The following is a 6,000-nucleotide window of genomic DNA, read 5'->3' as shown; positions in this document are numbered from 1 at the left end:
TCATTGGGGTGCAAAGGGATTGTGAAAAAACAATCCTTCAAATCAACAATCTAGATTTCCTACCCTGTGGGAATCATTGTAGACGAGGGCATGCCAGGCTGTATGCTCCCCATACTTTCCATCACTGCATTAACTTTTTGGAGATCTTGCAACAGTCTCCATTTCCCCAATTTTTTCTTAATTACGAAAACGGAGGTATTCCAGGGACTAGTAAAAGTCTCAATGTGTCCCTGTTTCAGTTGCTCCTGAACCAGCTGACAAAGGGCGGCTAATTTGTCTTTTGGCAGGGCCCACTGTGGTTCCCATATGGGTGTTTTGGTCAGCCATCACAGAGATAGCCTGGAATACGGTGCGCCCTTGCACACAGTGACCCCTATTAAAAATTTGTTGTGATTTGCGCCCCCCAAGCTGCCAATACATCTCGTCCCCAGAGGTTAATTGGAGCTGGAGTAACAAAGGGCCGGATTGAGGCCGTGTGTCCCTCTGGATCCTTCACCAACACAGGTCGCTTACTCAGTTGGCTCTGTGTGGTTCCTCCCAGCCCCGCAATAGCTGATCCTGCAGAAGCTAAAGGCCATGAAGGAGGCCATGAAGTGGAGGAAAGAATCGTTGCATCAGCATCCGTTTCAATCAAACCTTGGATCCGAATTTGGTGCGGATGTGCTTTCAGCATGACGAGGGTACATGTCATCTGTGGTCTCTGATTAGAGATGGCAGCAGCCCAGTAGACCTGTGGAAGTCCCGGCAGTTCAGTGCTGTTACCTCCGCAAACTTGCTGGTCTACCCTGGGAACAGAAGACTCAAAAGGCAACAATTGAGCAATGTGAGTCTTTTCAGGGATGGTGACGGGGGGATCTGATGTGGAAACCGTAGCATGAATCTGGCCTGTAAAATCAGCATCTATAACTTGTGGAAGAACAAGGATCCCTTGGTGGCTGGTGGCATCAGGCCCTCCCACAAGCAGCGCACTGAATCCGTGATCTAGGGGTCCATGCACATCCAAAGGAACCCTATGTGCATCCCCAGATTCTAGGATGACTGTTGCTGCGGTGTAGGTGTCGACTCAGGCTGGGCCTTGGGTGCCGTCTCCACATTGACTGGATAGGTGTCATGGGTTTTAGACAGGACATTGCCAGGAGGACGCATGAAAAGAGGGCAACCAGGCTCCAAGCTTAAAGTTGCAAAAAAAGTGATTTAATTACTTAACAGAATTGGAGGATAGATGCAAGGCAAAAATAAACTTTTCATACATTATTTTGTTCACTCCCCCCTCTCTCTTACAAACTTATAGTATTCACCCCCTTTCCTCCTTTACAATCCACAAGCCGGGTAGGAAGGCAGGGTGTGGGGTCTCTTTTCAGTCTACAGAGCAGATTCTCAAATTTATTCATCACTACAATTCTTCTACTACAAATACTCTTATATCTACTTGTTTCTCTCTCCAGACAGTTTTCTGCTCTCACCCCCACCCTCTTAAGAAGCAGTTTCTGCACTCACCCCCCTTCCCTCTTTCCAAACCAGCAACACAGACAGGGGGCAGGTTGAGGGGTTCTTCTGGTCAGTCCAATCAGGGAGAGGGGGTTCTCTACTTAGCCAGGGGTCCTTCCCACGAGACACAGTCCTCTGGGAACTTCTTTGGCGTGGGTCTAATCTCACGAGCAACATCCCGCCCGAATTCTGCTGCAACATGAATTCTTTTGTCCATAAGGTGCTGTGCAGACTCTTCTGAGCCGAGGCCAAGTTGCTTCCATGCCAGGAGCAAGGCCTTTCTCTCTTTTGCAAGGCCTTTGCAGTTTTAACTCTTAGATGAGACTCCCACTGGTTCAAAGTCTTCTCCAGGCATCCACCTGCTCCTCTGGCGTGAGCTGTGGGTGAATTTCTGCACTCCTGTGGACTCCATGGGCTGCCGGGGGACCTCCTGTCCCCCCATGGCCTTCACCGTGGCTAGCAGAGAGTTTTCAGCTCTGGCACTGGGAGCCCCTCCTCCCCCACCTTCTTCACTGACCTTCGTGTCTCTATGCTGTTCTCCCTCACATATTTTCACCTCCACCTCCTCCAACTATGAAGAAGTGAAAGAAGTGTGTGCTTGCTTTGTTTTGAATTTTCTTAAATATGTTTTCACAGAGGCGTAACCAGCACCTCCAATTAGCCCAAACTTGGCCGGCAGCATGTCCATCACCTTCAGAGCCATCAGAGATTGGCTCAGCTGTGTGGCTAGCACAGGTTTTTCCCATGAGAAATTTTCTTGTGTTTTATAAATAAAGATAAAGTTTGGATGTTGTTGGAACAGTGTCCCAGAACTTGGACAGTGCAGGCCTGGCCAATCAGGCCTGGGGGAAGGCTTCTGACTGACCAATCTGGGTGACTTTTGAGAACTCTATATATGTGATGAAATCAAAACAATAAAGGTCATTCCTTCTTGCCACTGAGAACTGGTGCCTTCATTACTCTGCTAGCTGCTCAACAGCGACACAGCTGGACTTGATGTAAAAACTTCCAGAACTTGCACTCAGGACACACAAGACCCATCTTTGTTCCACACCCCACCCCTCAGACACCGCCCCAGGCCTACTACAACAGCTTCTGAAAGATCCAAATATCTCCTAAATATTAAAAACACTTCACTGATATTCTAAGCCAATCAAAACCACCACATTAGGCCTGTGCCACCACCCTGTTCTGGGGGAACTGTTGTGATGGGGGGCAAATCCCCCTTTTTGCACCCCTTTTCACGTTTCCCGACATGGGTCGACCATCTACATGGTACTGTGACCTGCAATATTCTGGACAGTGACGTGGCCTACCACACCTCCGGCACTGAGGAACCCCGGACCCCGAATTTTCCTTCTGCTTTGATTTCACTCGTTTCCGTTTGTTCCCAGCTTTGGGCTGTTTTTGTCCCTGATCAGGGGGTTCCTGACCAGGCGATAGAAGTGCAGCCAAGGCAGATTTCCTTGGGCTGTCTGCCTGCACCTTAGCACAAGCTTGTATCACGTCTGTGAGTGAAGGTTCCCCTGGTAGGGCATTTATGATCCTTCTACACTCCTTGTTGGCATTGTCTCTTTCCAACTGTTTTCACAATATCTGTCTCAATGTATTATCTTCCACCTGCTTTTCCAAGGCAGCTGCTAGCTTCTCTACAAAGGTCAGGAAAAGCTCAGATTGCCCCTGACGTATTTTTGAATACCGTGTTTGTGGGGCAACCATCTCCATGGTTTTTGTGATGGTTTCCATACCAAGCTGTAGCAGTGAGATCAACTCATGTGAGCTTAGAGTCTGAAATAACCAAGAAACCCCCCTGGGTTTGAAGAACCCTTCAGGTTAGGGTGACAGAATATCGTCCCCCCGACATGCTTTGAGGCTAGCTCCATGAATATGGGTCAGGAATCATAGGTATTGGTTCCTGGAGTGCTCCTCCTCTTTATTCCATTTACAGTTAATAGCTAGGAAGTTCTTTTACCCGCAATGTTATTATTGGTTTTTAAAGTTCTGTATCTGCCCCTCTTGCACCCCTATTCCCCAGTTTATCTGCCAGTTCTGTATCCCTCTTGCTCCTATTGGCCCTCCTGTGTAAACCCCTCCCATCTTTCCATCCCTTTTAACCCCATGTTCACTTCCGTTCAGGGCTCTCTGCTCCCCAGAATCCAGCTGCTTCCGTCCCCCTGTGTTCCCTCCTGGTTCCACCCGCCTTCTCCTCCCCACCGTTCCTACCAATAAACCCTGGATTCTGAGCACTGAGAGACTGCATCTCCTTTAATCGCCAAAGCTCCTGTTATCCTGCTTTAGGGGAGTTAGCCCGGGCTTGGGCTCTCCGCGTCCCGGATCCGCCCCGCCACCACAGCATGGAAGGTCCCCAGTGGGGACCTCTTTTGGTGAGGTTTTAGGGGTCCTCCAGCCTTCCCAGAGCGAGAAAACCTCACCGAGCCTTTGGGCCTGCTCCAGAATCCGAGGATCTCAAGTAGCTTGGACGTTGGGGTTAGTGAAATGTCCTCTACCCATAAGGGCATCAAACCCAGTCATGTGCCTAGGGTCTTCAGGAGGCAAGTGCATATTCTGCCTCACTTGTTTTTCAGCCATCGTTCTCCAATTGTCCTCAAAAACTGCATATTGCATGGGGTGAAACAAGACTTGAGCCAAATATGAAATATCAAATGGAGCAAGCAGATCACTATTTATCACTCTAATAATCTGCAATAACATGAGGCGAAGAGAGGCCATAAGTTGCTATCTTTGAGTAAAGGTTGTTTATGACCTTCCATGCAGTGATGTCATGCCTGCTTTTCTCATCCGAATTCGGGTCAGGCTTAAACACTGGAAAAGCCTGAATGTCTCCTTGGAGGAAGCTAGCATCACTTTGATCTGCCGTAGCAGCCAACGGGTCCCTTTCATGGTTCTCCCATCGTTTTGGCAACCCTAATCTCTCTATAAGTTCATAATGTCCCGCCTCCAGCGCGCCCTTCTTTACTGATTCCCAGAAATGCAGGGAGTCCTGTGGGCATAATGGCTCCGGGCCGTTCTGGCATTTCCAAGGGTTGCTCAGAAGCAAGCGCTTCTTTCGCTGCCCTGCCAGTGCAAGCCTTCACCCAGGGGTAAGCATCCCGTCTAGGTCGCTGTCTGAATCGTCAGAGTAGGGCTTGCTATCTGCAAGCCCTATCACAAATGATGGGGTCTGGCCGGACATAGTTCCTGTGCCGAGGAACGGCACAGTGGTGGGGTTGGGGGAGGGGCAAGATGATGGCGGCGATATGAGCGGGGCATCGGGCGCTCCCACCGAGTTCACTGGCACAGCGTCAGTTAAAATTGTTTGTTGCGTCGGCACAAAAGCGGCTGGATCAGCACGCTGTGCTGAGGCTGCGTCTGCCACTGAAATCGTCAGAGGGACCGGCACTTGCCATCTTTGTTCTGGATCCCTCTGCATTCTCGCCGCCATATCAGCTGTCCCTGCGGCATGGAGCCCAGACACCTTCTGAGGTCTTGGGACAGGCACTTCCGCCCCAGTCCAGCCTGCATGCTGGACACCCCACGAGCAGGTTTCTACCATATCTCGGCAGAATCTGGCCACTACGGCCAGTGAATCCATTAAAAGCCGAGACAAAGGGGGCAAATCTGGCGGAGACCCAAAATCCTGCGTACCTGTTTCGTGGAGGGTCCGTGCTGGCAACGCCTCAGTTGTCATGTCAATCAGGTTGCCTTGCAGGGAAGCACAGGCTGCTGGAGATTTCTCTTCCGGTTCCCGCACAACTCGCAGACCCTGCGCAGTCCACACAGCAGCCTGGCTTTCTGAGTCCACGGCTGTTCTGGATGGAACCGGGATCTGTTGCTGTCCTGTCTTTGTCACGGCAGGGCAAGCAGCTTCTGCACTCTCAGTTCCTGCACCCGGGTCTGCCAGCGCTGTGGCTGGAAGCAGCGGCGGTGGCCCCAATGGAGGGGGAGGGGCGGCGCCATTCCCGGGGGCAGAGGCGGGGGAACGCTTGCCACCGCCGGTGTCCGGTGGTCCCCTCGATCCCCCTCTCTCTTCAGCATCTCTGCTAACTGGTCATTCGGATGAGGGTAGGTGGGTAAGATAAAATCATTTGGAGAGTTATACTTGCGCTTTTTGGACCCATCCGCTACTGTGGGGTCGGTCCAGGGTGGGGGTTTCTCAGTGCGGTCCTCGTCGATCGAGAGCAAGGAGTCCAGGCAGAAAGAAGCATTAAGTTCTGCAGTGTAAAATTCCTGTCCCCTTAATGCGTCCCAGACTGATTGCCATGTCCGATGCAAACGAATGGTTTTCTTGTCTCCAAACACCAGCTCTCTCCACAGTTCTCTCCCAACCTTCAGCCAGAGGGCAGAGTCCACGTCCGTCTCCCACACTTCGGGCACGCCATGTTCCGCAGCCCAGTCGAGGAGCAATCTGGTCAGGTGCTGTTTCCACTGGACTGTTGGACCACACCGGAGATCCTCCAAGAAGGCTCACAAAAGGTTGTCTTTTGGCATTGGGGGGTCCATCTCCATCCCAAA

General features: G+C 51.2%; 1 long non-coding RNA gene across 1 annotated transcript in view; it reads right to left on the bottom strand.

The window, feature by feature from the left end:
• Positions 1 to 1,115: 1,115 nt before the first annotated feature.
• LOC146425397 (uncharacterized) overlaps positions 1,116 to 6,000 on the bottom strand; it is a 244,001-nt gene continuing 239,116 nt past the window's right edge. Inside the window, exon 2 of the long non-coding RNA XR_014846547.1 lies at positions 1,116 to 2,005. This is a non-coding gene — a long non-coding RNA (uncharacterized LOC146425397). The remainder of the gene's footprint in view (positions 2,006 to 6,000) is intronic.

Source organism: Lichenostomus cassidix, chromosome W (assembly GCF_008360975.1).
Source record: "Lichenostomus cassidix isolate B80296 chromosome W, HeHo_3.0, whole genome shotgun sequence".
NCBI classification, from domain to species: domain Eukaryota; kingdom Metazoa; phylum Chordata; class Aves; order Passeriformes; family Meliphagidae; genus Lichenostomus; species Lichenostomus cassidix.
The sequence above is the reverse complement of the archived record's forward strand: the minus strand, read 5'-3'. Positions and strand labels throughout refer to the sequence as shown.